This window comes from Pipistrellus hanaki (genome assembly GCF_964339955.1).
Source record: "Pipistrellus hanaki genome assembly, chromosome: 18".
Classification (NCBI taxonomy): domain Eukaryota; kingdom Metazoa; phylum Chordata; class Mammalia; order Chiroptera; family Vespertilionidae; genus Pipistrellus; species Pipistrellus hanaki.
Genome location: NC_140520.1, coordinates 31,300,137 through 31,312,382, shown reverse-complemented (window position 1 = coordinate 31,312,382; position 12,246 = coordinate 31,300,137). Strand labels below are relative to the sequence as shown.

At 39.0% G+C, this 12,246-nt stretch overlaps 2 protein-coding genes across 8 annotated transcripts in view; both read left to right on the top strand.

Moving 5' to 3' along the window:
* IKBKE (inhibitor of nuclear factor kappa B kinase subunit epsilon) overlaps window positions 1-12,246 on the top strand; it is a 251,761-nt gene that overhangs the window by 114,720 nt on the left and 124,795 nt on the right. The window lies entirely within an intron of this gene.
* Window positions 1-12,246, top strand: part of SRGAP2 (SLIT-ROBO Rho GTPase activating protein 2) — a 224,934-nt gene that overhangs the window by 118,556 nt on the left and 94,132 nt on the right. The window lies entirely within an intron of this gene.

Here is a 12,246-nt window from a genome sequence, read left to right as displayed (position 1 = left end):
TTGTTGTTGTTAATCCTCCACCAGGGATATATTTTTTCCATTGATTTTTAGAGAGAGTGGAAGAGAAGGAAGGAGGGAGAGAGGTAGAGAGAGAGAAACATCAACATCAGAGAGATACGACAAGTGGTTGCCTCCCACACACACTCCAACCAGGGCCAGGGATTGAACCTGCAACCCAGGTATGAGCCCTTGACCGGGAATTGAACCGAGACCCTTCAGTGCATGGCCTAAAGCTCTGATCACTGAGCAACACTGGCCAGGGAAGTTTTCCAATGCTTAACATTAGGAAGTTTTCCAGATCTCAGTAGGACTGGTATTAGAACCTAAATTCTTCTGTTTATAACAGCATGAAAAAAATTATTTAGAATCTTCCAACTACATAGTTGCATCTGTGAAGGGGCTTTCCCTGTGTTTTAGAGACAATATATTAAGGGTACAATCATTTGACAGTGAAAAGAGGTGAGAGAAAGATAACCTCCTTCAGATCTCACTGGCTATATTTAATGGCCTGCCTGTGCTGTGGTTGGGGGTCATGCTTCATTTAGGGGCAAGGATACTTTTAACCATCTACTCATAGCTTTCAGCATCTCTGTAGCTTGCTTGTCATTATTGAATTATTTTGCAACAAATTGGTGATGTGTATGTATGACTAAAATGAATGACTAACTACAATAATAAAAGCATAATATGCTAATTAGACCAGACAGCCTAACGACCTTCTGGACATCATTCTGTCTGGAAGCCACAGCTGAGGGGGCCAAGGCAGAGGCAATTAGGGATGATCAGGCAGGCAGGCAGAATGGTTAGGGGCAATCAGGCAGGCAGGTGATGGTTAGGAGTGATCAGGCAGGCAGGCAGAGGGGTTATGGGCGTTCAGGCAGGCAGGCAGGCAGGCAGGCGAGCAGTTAGGAGCCAGTGGTCCTGGATTGCAAGAGGGTGCAGACTGGGCTGAGAAGACCCTTCTCCTCTCCGTCCATGCATGAATTTTGTGCACCAAGCCTCTAGTACACATATGTCAAACTCAAGGCCCGCGGGCCAAATCCAGCCCGCCAGGCCTTGCAATGTGGCCCGCACCGCGCTGTCATCACTGCACTCCGCTGTCAGTTTATGACATTGTCAGTTTATGACTGTTCAGTAAACCATTCGGACCCCGATTTAGGCTGGATTTTAGATTTTGGCCCCTTCTCTGATTGAGTTCGACACCCCTACTCTAGTAGTTGATAATACTGTATTTAATACTGGAAATAAGTTAAGAGAGTAGATTTCAGGTGCTCTTTTCACACACACAAAGGTAACTTAACTATGTGAGGAGATATGATAATTAGCCTGATTATAGAAATTACTAGAGGCCCAGGGCGGGAAATAGTGTGAGGCTCAGACCTGCCATACCGTCGCAGGACCCCAGACCCACTGTGCCACAAGACCCATCAAAGGACCTCCTGGTGATCGGTCATTTGTTACGGTGTTATAGCCACGGGTCTTTTATAATATAGATTTTATTTTATATAATAAAACCCTAATATGCAAATCAACCAAACAGTGAAACAAATGGTGGCGGAATGATCTGTTGCTATGATGTAGACTGACCATCGGATAGACACTCCGACTGGTAGGTTAGCTTGCTGCTGGGGTCCAGCTGATCAGGACTGGGCAAGATAGGCCGGACACTCCCTGGAGCCAATCTCCCTCCCAGGCCTCTAAAATATTTCTTGTAATTAATTTCCTTTCAGTGTGTACGAATCCGTGCACTGGGCCTCTAGTATGTTTATAAAATCATTGTTATGCACTTTAATAGATACAATTTTTATTATAAACATTTAAAACTTATTTAGGTGGAACCTTTATAGTAATCAGATACTACTTCAGCTCTTCCTTAAGCCCTGGACAGCCACTTAAGCTATCTTGAGAAGGAAAGGCAGTGACTGATAGTTTTCTCCTCTGTTTGCAGTATTCATCTGAGAGATGGTCAGTTATTTAGATGTCACTTTATCTCTCAGCTCCCTTTTCTCCCAGCTTTAGAAGTTTAGGGGAGAACCAAGCTGAGAGTCTTATAGTCCCGTGACTCCCCCCCACACACACACACACCACACCCCGCCCTCCCTCCCTCCCCCCCCCTCCCCCCGCCAGATCTCAGAGATGTTTATGTTGAAGATAGCCAGTTACCAAAACCATGAATGTCCCTGGTTTCTCAGGTGCCCTTCACATTTTACTAAAGTCCTAACTGCATGGCATGTATACAAGACACTTGCCCTTTAGTAGGAAAATCCACTTGTGAATAATATTCTTGGCAATGGTCTCTGAGTTCATATATTTAAGCCAGGCAATTCTCTGCTGGGGGTATAAGAATGAATTTCTAATTACTCACATTTTATCTATAAATTACATTTCATTGAATAAAATTATACATTTAGGCTTATAACTAAATGAATTTTTATAAACAAAAAATTTGGTAACTAACTCCCAGATCAAGAAACAGAATATTTCAGTATGCTAGAAGCACTGCACCGCTCCCCCATGCATCCTTCCAGTCATTAAGGAATTTTAAGAAGGAGACAAGTCCCCAAACCCAAGGATAAAAATTGTCTTAACATTGAAGAGCAGATATTTCTTCTGATTGGTTTCATACTTTATATAAATAGATCCATACAGAGTGTATCTTTTCTGTCTGGTTTCTCTCATTCAACCTTTGTTTATTATTATGAGGTTTAGTCATATAGTTGTTTATGTTTGCAGATCATAGAGATTTTTATCAATTGAGACATAGATTCATTTGCCCTGGCCAGTGTGGCTCAGATGATTGGGCATTGTCCCATGCACACAAAGTGTGCCAAATCTATTCGGGTCAGGGCATATGCCCACATTGTGGGCTCAATCCCCTATAGGGGTGCGTAGGAGGCAGCTGATGATGTTCCACTCCTCACATTGATGTTTCTCTCTCTCCCTCTCTCTTCATTTCTTTCTGTAAATCAATAAAAATATGTATACATTTTTAAACATAGATTAATTCTGTTTTGGCTGGGTGTGAGCCTCTCTGCTTTCTAGTAATGGACACAGAAGCCTTCTCTCTCCATACCTTGATTTTTTTTCATCTCTTTTGGTTAGAGTATGTTGCACATGAAGAATTAGAATCCCACTGCTTAAGACACAGTAATCAGATAAGAGACCTAAAGAATGTCCCTGGCCACCCTGCCAGCTATGTGAAGCTTCCAAGGTGTGGCTGTGTGCTCAGAACAGAGGCCTTTTCCAAGTAACCTTTTCCCTCAGGCTCAGCTCTGCAAGTAACTCTGACACCTTGGCTGATTGCTCCTCCTTTCTGCGCCTCAGTTTTAAAGAGTATGGCTGTGTGATCTCCATGCTGCTTTTGAAGTTTAATATTCTGTAATTCTAGGATGACAAGGGTATTCTATGCTGGGGGCTTTTTTCCAGTTGTTGGTGACCTTTGTTAAATATTGATAGGTAAGTTGCAGTCCCTGAGATAAGGACAAACAAGAGTAGATGTGGGTATGGAGGGGGCTAGCTTAAGCAATTGCAGACTATATTTCCTGAGGAATGTAGCACTCAGATTCCGTTATCTATAAAGGCCAGCAACCCAGAGATGCCAAAGTAGAATGCACATGTGTAACAGATACACCTTGTATTTTACCTGTAAATTTGGTTCCAGCAGCAAAAGAGACACCAATTTCAGAAAGAATGCCTTTATTTCTGAGTCGGCTATGGATACCTATGAAAATTCACTAATTTGAATCTGTTCATCAGTGGCAAAAAACATGGGTTATCTCCTTTTCTCTTTCTCCCCCATCTCCTCCCTCTTTCCCTCCTCCTTCCTCTTTTTAATCTATAAAACTCGATTCACTGGCACAGATGAATTTCAAAAACTAACATTTTTTGAAATCTTATGCGCCAGGTACAGTGTTAAACACTTTATGTACATCTTTTTTAATCCTTATCTTTTTTAATTCTATAAGGTAAATAGTACTATTATCCCTATTTTATGAGGGAGGAAACAGACTTAGAGAGTTAAGGGGGGAAAAGGTGAAGCTAGTACTTAAATTCAGATATTTGTCTCTAGAACTCAAGGTTTCTATGTATAAGTTACATTAGCATCTAGGTATGGTGTGCAGAGTAGATGGTGTTCCAGATTTTCTGACTCTTTTCTGTTGAATCCAGGTATTTCACTTAGTTGCAGAATTAATCTAACCTTTTCCCTTGAACACAAACCTTCAAAGGGTATGGAGGTGTTAAACATCAACATAGGATTGTTTCTTCTACCTGGTATCTGGGCAAGCAGCTGGAAGTTGAGAGGGAAATAGGGCAGCAGTATTTTTCTCCCTCGGGGCACAATCTCTAGTAAGAGAGAAACAAAGACTCATTAAATGTGAGAACTGTCGGGAAATCTGGCCCACAGCTAACTCGGCTAATTTGGGGATGTCAGGGAGGCTGTATAATTGACCCCTCTGTGCTGCTGAACCTCCTTAAGGGATGCTCCTGCTGGCCCTCTGCTTTGTGGTTATGTTTGCGGGGACATATTTTACACTTGCATAAAACCACGGTGGATTCCTTTAGCTAAATATAACATCTGGAGAAAGTAGCCTCCTGTCCACAGCCTATGAAACAGACCCACTTTGTTGAGGACTCCAGGGGAAATTGAGCCCATTTGGTGCTCCTGACATCTCCTCTCGTGTAATGAAAGCTCAGTCTGTCTGACCGCTGTTGGAACCAAGGTTTGGGCAAATATTATTGCTGCCACCTTCATCTTTTAATGCAGTGGCTTCAAAAACGGTGGTCAGACACACTGTCAAACACTCCGGTTCCATGTTTGTCTCTGAGAGGCATGTTCTAAGGAATCTCACCAAAAATATAAATAATTTCCCCCGCTTTCTCAGCATCAACTCAGATAAACTTGGGTGTGCTTTTTCTCAGAGGGGAGAGAACAGTTCTATTCGCTCTTCCTCCTTTCATTTAGCTGGAGCACACTTAAAGCACCTTGACTTTGCTTTTTAAGTCACTGTTCTTAGCCTTGCACAGTTTGCTCACATGTAGGTTTGGGAGCTGCTCAGTTGTCCTAAGACTCTCAGTTACATCCTTTTTTTACAGAATTCCAGTTAACTGTACACCTGTCTTACCTTTATTATCCTAAGATTCTGTGGCAGAAAGCCAAGTTCAGTTGAGAAAGCTAGGTCAGATTCCTGATAGACCAGTAGCTCTCAACTTTGCCTGTTTGTGAAAGTCATTAATATATATATATATATATATATATATATATATATATATATATATATGTATATATATATATATATATATATATATATATATATATGTAACCTTGAATAGATAAGAGTTTTTAGGATAGAAAAAGCATGAACTATAAAAGTAAAAAAAAAGGTAAATTGGACTTGACCAATTCTTGGACTTTCGCTCTTGGAAAGACATTATTAAGAAAATGATAGACAAGCCACAGATTGGAAGAATATATTTATAATACAGATTTTCTTTGGCACCAAGGAAATGGGTCTAGCTATAAGGACGGCAAAGGAGATTTCAAACTAATTCAGTATATGTTCCCTAGGTAGGGAACCTGTGAATCTCCTTTGGATTGGAACAGGATTTCCTAAGGAGTCTCTGAGTCTAGTTGTTTGGCATATGTGAGGAGAGAGGATGATGATTCTGTAAGGAGACACGCTGTGGTGTTGTCCATAAATAAGAGAAGAAGAAATGACCCAAAGAATGGATATCCAATGTTTGTGTTCTGCCCTCTTGAGGAAGGGTTTAATTTGGAGATGTCTTTGGGAGAAGGAGTAGGTGAGTGATTTTTCAGTCATCTTCCTCCTCCTCCCCCATTGGACTTGTATCTTTTACAGATTGAATTTCCTCCACCTAGCATGCTCACTAACAGCGTTGTGCAGTGCTTTACAGGCAGCTGCTCCATTTGCCCATTTTATCTTGTTGGTAGCAAAAATCTGTTCTGATTAATTGAGCTTTATTCTTTCATATCTGATGAAGAGATCTGTTTGAAAAAAAAAAAAAGAATAGGATGTGAAGCTGAGCTGATTTGAGTAGGGGATGGAAGGCAGCCAGCTACTTCAAAGGTAACTCGGCTGATAACGGGCATCAGGTTTGCTGCCAAAGCCAACACTGAGGGGAGCTTTGCAGCTAGTGCTGTTCCTGGCATTTTAGCTTTGGTGTCTGTGACACTAGGTCAGCGTCATCTGGATCCTCTCCCTTTGGGCTTCTCTCTGGATGGTCTAAGCTTCTTGGTTTTGGACTTAGGAAAATTCAGCACAGAGGGAATGTGTGCATCAAAGATGCCTGCAATCTTTTGCTTAGGTTAGTTTATAGGTTTGCCTTTTTGGTGGTTTAGTTCTCAGTATCTATTTACCTTTTTTGAAGGAGCCTAAGTAAGGTGCTGTTTAGAAAATTGATAGTGTTATGGTACATCAATCTTTATAAATCAAGAGATGATTAAAAGGATCTGAAGAACAATTTAAAAATATTTAGATGGAGTATGAGAAGGAGAGGTGCAATGGAAAGGAAGCCAAAGTGTCCAAATGCAACCTTGTATTTAAATATAACCCTAAACTAAAGAGCAAGTACTCAGAAAGCACTTTAGCAACAACTATAAGCACAGCATTATGCTAGGTGCCAAAATGCGCTTGAAATCAAATTGAGGAGTAAGATTTGCCCCATAGAGCTTAGTACTTTTCAGGCTACTCTTTAGTCTAGATCTTTCAGAACTCGCTATGGTATGATGAGGATAATAACAAGCTTTTATAGAATGCCTATTATAAATATCATACACTGTTATGGGTCTTAAATATATTTTCTCTAAGCTTTATTGTATTTTGCAAGGTTTTCCCCCCCTTAACTTGTTATAGGAATCTAAAATTCGTAGAAAAAGTACACATTGTAAAGCAAGCATGTCAAATGCAGCCCGAGGGCCGCATGCCTCCTTAACTTGGCTCATGTTAGCCTTTGAGTTTGACATGCTTGTTGTAAAGTGAATTTTTACAAACTGAAAACCACTAAGTACTTAGCATCCAGATAGAGAAAAGAATGTTACTAGTATTTCATGAGTTACCTTCTTTGACTTCTTCTATTCATTACCTTCTGAAAGGTAGCCACTGTCCTGACTTCTAACACAATAGAAAGTATTTGCCTGTTTATTAAAAAAAAAAAAAAAGTTATGTAAATCAAATCCATAATATTCTTTCAATAATTTAAATGTCATCCTTCTTTTTCCTGGCCTCCATTGTTTCTGATGAGAAGTTTTTGGTCCTTTTTTTCCTTTTTTTTTTCTTTACTGATTAAGGTATTACATATATGTCCTTATCTCCCCATTGCCCCCCACCCCTACCCCTATCCCTTAGCTGTGATTTTTATCTGAAGGCTAAAAATGTTCCCCTGAATGTAATGTTTGGGGGTTTTATGGCTGCTTTTTATCTTTTTTCTTTGTCTTTGGTTTTCAGCAGTTTGACTCTGGTGATTCTAAGTGAAGTTTTCATTGTATTTACTTGGCTTGGATAAATACAATATCTAAGTATCTTGGATCTGTGGGTAGTGGTTTTTTTTCACTTTGGGAAAATTTCTGGCAAATATTTTTTTCCGTCCAATTTATTATCTTACTTTGACTCCAATTGCACATTTGTTAGACTGCTTGATAACAGACATGCAGGCCATTGAGGCAAGCTTTTTTCTTCTTCTCCTTAGTGCTTTAGGTTAGATGATTTCTAAAGTTTACTAATCTTTTGTTGCATCAGTGTGCTACTAATACTGTCCAATTAATTTTTTATTTTGGATATTGTAGTTTTGAGTTTTTGAATTTCGTTTTGGTTCTTTTTCAGTTTTCCATATAGCTGAAATTTCCCTCTCTTCATTTGTTATTTTTAAAACATAGTTGGCACTTATTTAAATTTTCCTTTCTATTGTTTTTACTACCTACTCCATCTATGGCCAGGTAGCTCAGTTTGAGCATTGGCCCAATAAGCCAAGGTTGCAGGTTTGATCCCCAGTTAGGGCACATACAAGAATCAACCAATGAATGTATAAATAAATGGAATGACAAATTGATGTTTCTCTCTCTCTCTTCCTCCTTTCCTGTCTCTATCAATCTTTTTTAAAAGTAGTACATCTTCTTTAAAATATTGTGGGGAAAACAAAAATAATATAAAGAAAATAATGTCTACTTGGAAATGGTATTAACATTTTGGTGTATTTCCTTCTACTCTTTTTTTATGTGTGCATTTTTTCTAGAAAATTAGGACTATATTGTGTATTAAATTTTGTGTAAATTTTTAACATTTTAGGTGAACATTTTCCCCATGTATTGTATTATCTTTAAAAGCATTGTTTTTAATGACTGTATATAGCATTCTGTCTTCTGGCTATCCCACAGCTCACTCAGATATTCCTTATGGTTCTTTGTGGGCTGTGTTGTTTTGACCGTCTTATGGACCATGTTTTGGTACATTCAGAAGCAACTTAGAGTCTCGTATCTTCTTGGAGGTCACTTGTTTTTAGAGTGTCTAGGTTGCTTGCTCTTTCTTTTTTTTTTTTTAATTTAATAAATCTTTATTGTTCAGATTATTACAATTGTTTCTCCTTTTATCCCCCCATAGCTCCCCTTCACCCGGTCCCACCCCACCCTCTGCCCTTACCTCCATCCCCCCCCCCCCCCCCCCACTGTCCTCATCCATAGATGTATGATTTTTGTCCAGTCTCTTCCTATCTTCCTTTACCCCCCACACAGACACCCCTTTCCCCCTGAGAATTATCAATCCCCTCCCATTCTTTGCCCCTGATTCTATTATATTCACCAGTTTATTTTGTTCCTCAGATTTTTAATTCACTTGAATTTTAGATTCACTTGTTGATAGATATGTATTTATTGTTCATAATTTTTATCTTTACTTTTTTCTTCTTTTTCCTGTTTTTAAAGATTACCTTTTAGCATTTCATATAATACTGGTTTGGTGGTGATGAACTTCTTTTTCTTATCTGCAAAGCTCTTTATCTGACCTTTAATTCTGAATGATAACTTTTCTGGGTACAGTAATCTTGGTTGTAGGTTCTCGCTATTCATCACTTTGAATATTTCTTGCCACTCCCATCTGGCCTGCATAGTTTTTGTTGAGAAATCAGCTGATAATCGTATGGGTGCTCCCTTGTAGGTAACTAACTTTTTCTCTTGCTGCCTGTAAGATTCTCTCTTTGTCTTTTGCCTTTGGCATTTTAATTATGATGTGTCTTGGTGTGGTCCTCTTTGTATTCCTCTTGTTTGGGGTTCTATGTGCTTCCTGGATTTGTAAGTGTATTTCTTTCACCGAGTGGGGGAAGTTTTTGTTCATTATTTCTTCAAATAGGTTTTCAGTGTCTTGCTCTCTTTCTTCTTCTGGCACCTCCATAATTCTGATGTTGGTATGCTTGAAGTTATCCCAGAGGCTTCTTACACTATCTTCATTTTTCTGGATTCTCTTCTCTTCTTGCTTTTCCAGAGGAATGTCCTTTGCCTCTTTGTATTCCAAATCTTTGACTTGATTCTTGAATTCCTCTAGTCTGCTGTTGGGTCTCTGTATAATATTTTTTATTTCAATCAGTGTATGTTTATTTTCTCGTTGGTCCTTTTTCATATCCTCAAGGGTCTCATTACATTTATCAGCCTTTTCTAGGAAGTTCTTGAAAAGTCTTATAACCATGGTTTTGAACTCTATATCCAGTTGTTTGTTCTCCATTTCTTTCGTTTGTGATCTGTTTCCTTGTCTCCTCATTTTCACTGCTTCCCTGGGGGTAGCTTTGTGTGCTGGTGTCCTCTATGGGTCAATGGGTCAGCCTCCCAGTTACCTGAGATGGACACTCTTGGTGCACCCCTTTGTGGACTCTGTGTACAGCCTTGTTGTAGTTAAGTCTAGATTGTTGTTGGTGACACTGGTAGGAATTGATCTCCAGGCCAATTGGTTGTGAGGACCCACTGTGTCTTAGCTTTTCAGTGTTTGTGCCCCCTTCTCTTTCCTTCTAGTTGTAAATTTTCCACTCAGCCAGCTTTCCTGTGGTTCTGGGTGATAGACGTTTTGTCTTTTCGTTGTAGTTTTGAAATTGTTGTGCAAGGCAGTTTAGTTGTTTACCTTTGCCACCATCTTGGTTTCTCTGGTTGCCTGCACTTTCATTTGGAAAGCACCTACTTCCATTTGACACAGGGCAAGGAACTGGGCTTTCCCCTCTTCTTCCCGTTTTCTTCCTCTTCCTGTCTTCCTCATTGTCCCTGAGCTCAGCTGGGAGCCTAGACTTCAAAGCTATGTCTGAGCCTTGGCTCTCATCTGTCAATGGAGTTCTTTCACCATGCTGGGTTTCAGTTCTCTTATCTTTACTGAAGAAAATTACTCATACCCTCACTCTTCCTTTCCAGGATGTCATAGAAATCAGTAAAATGTGGAAAGAAAATACTCTAAAATTAGCAAAAAGACAAACAATAACTAACATTGGTGAGGATGTAGAGAAAAGGGACTCATATACTTTTGGTTGGAATGTAAATTGGTCCAGCCATGTGAAAGCAGCATGGCAGTTCCTAAAAAAAAAAAAATTAAAAATAAAATAAAATTGTACGATCATAAGATCTAGCAATTCCACTCCTGGGTATATATCCAAAGGAATTGAAATTGTATCCAAAAAGATATCTGCACTCCCATGTTCATTTCAGTATTATTCACAATAGCCAAGATATGCAAAGAACCTAAATGTCCTTGGATGGATGAATGAATTTTAAAAAATGTGGCATATACAGGAGTTGGGAAAAATAGGTCTGCAGTTGTTTGTATGGAAATAATAAAATTAATTAATAAATAATACAAGAATAAACTGCATTATGCATACTCACAACTGTAAACCTACTTTTGCCCAACCCTGTATATACAGTGGAATTATTCAGCCATAAAAACAGAAGGAAATCCTGCCATTTGTGACAGCACAGATAAACCTGGAAGGCATTGTGTTAAGTGAAATAAGCCAGACAGAGTAAGACAAGTACTATATGGTATCATTTACATCTGGAATTAAAACATGCACACACACTTCTTAGAAACAGAAAATAGAATGGTGGTTGTCAGGGGGCAGGCAAAATGGCATGATGTAAGTCAAAGAGTATACATTTTCAGTTATCAGAGTAAGTTTTGAAGATCTAAGTTAATAATACAGTATTGTGTACTTAAAAGTTGCTGAGAGTAGATTTTAAGCATTCTCACCACAAAAAGAAAAAAAAGTTAATTATGGAGGTGTTAATTACCTTGATCTTGGTAATCTTTTTCCACAGTGTGTGTGTGTGTGTGTGTGTGTGTGTGTAAAGCCATCATGTGTATACTTTAAATATATACAATTACTACTCGTCCGTTATTAGTTATAGTTAAGAAAAAGTAACTATACTTTTTGTAACTAAAGTAACTATACTTTGGTTATGTTTATGTAGAAGAGTGTGCACCTTGGGCCTCCTGCCTGCAAGGGTGGTCTTTGACTCTCTAAACTAATCTTGTTTAACAGTGTGTTATTATATAAGGTAGAAAGGAAATACAGAAGGCAAACTGGGAGATCCAGTCTCCAGCTTTAATCATCTCTTCTCCAAAGCCAAGGTAATCCAAGCCTTCTCCCCACGTAGGCATTGCTTTCTTTCCTGCCTTGCTTCTACCATGACCTTGCTTTTCTTTTGATGCTCATTTTGGGGGTGGAGAGTAGAAAATAAGCCTTCTGAATTTGCAGTTCTTGAGTCAGTGGCCTTCCTTGGGCTTTTGAGTTTTCAGGAAGAAAACTGCATAGCCCACCTGACTCTTCTTTCACTTCATTTTTTTTTTTTTAAGCACCATTTTATTTAAATCCAGGAACACAAGTACCACTACCAGTTCATGCAGTTCAACTGAGTAAATATTATTGGCTTGTCTGTTATTGTTTCCTATTCAACTTGGCACTATAAAATGGCTGCAGAACAAGCTTAAAATATGTTTCAAGGTCTTAGATGTATTACATCTTAGTTGGATAGACAGTCCATAGACTCCAGAAACAGGTTACAAGTTAAGACGTTAATTTAATGAGTGGTGCAGATAATTAGTCACCTACAGGAGTTTGGAAAAGGAACAGATTCATAAGAGGTGAGTCAGGCAAGCACCACAGAGGAGAAAGAATTTGGCTGATGTCCTTTTAATTATGTGCTTCAGGATTTTTAATTATCCATCCATTTCTTATCTTATGAAAATATCTTTTGAATATTTTCTT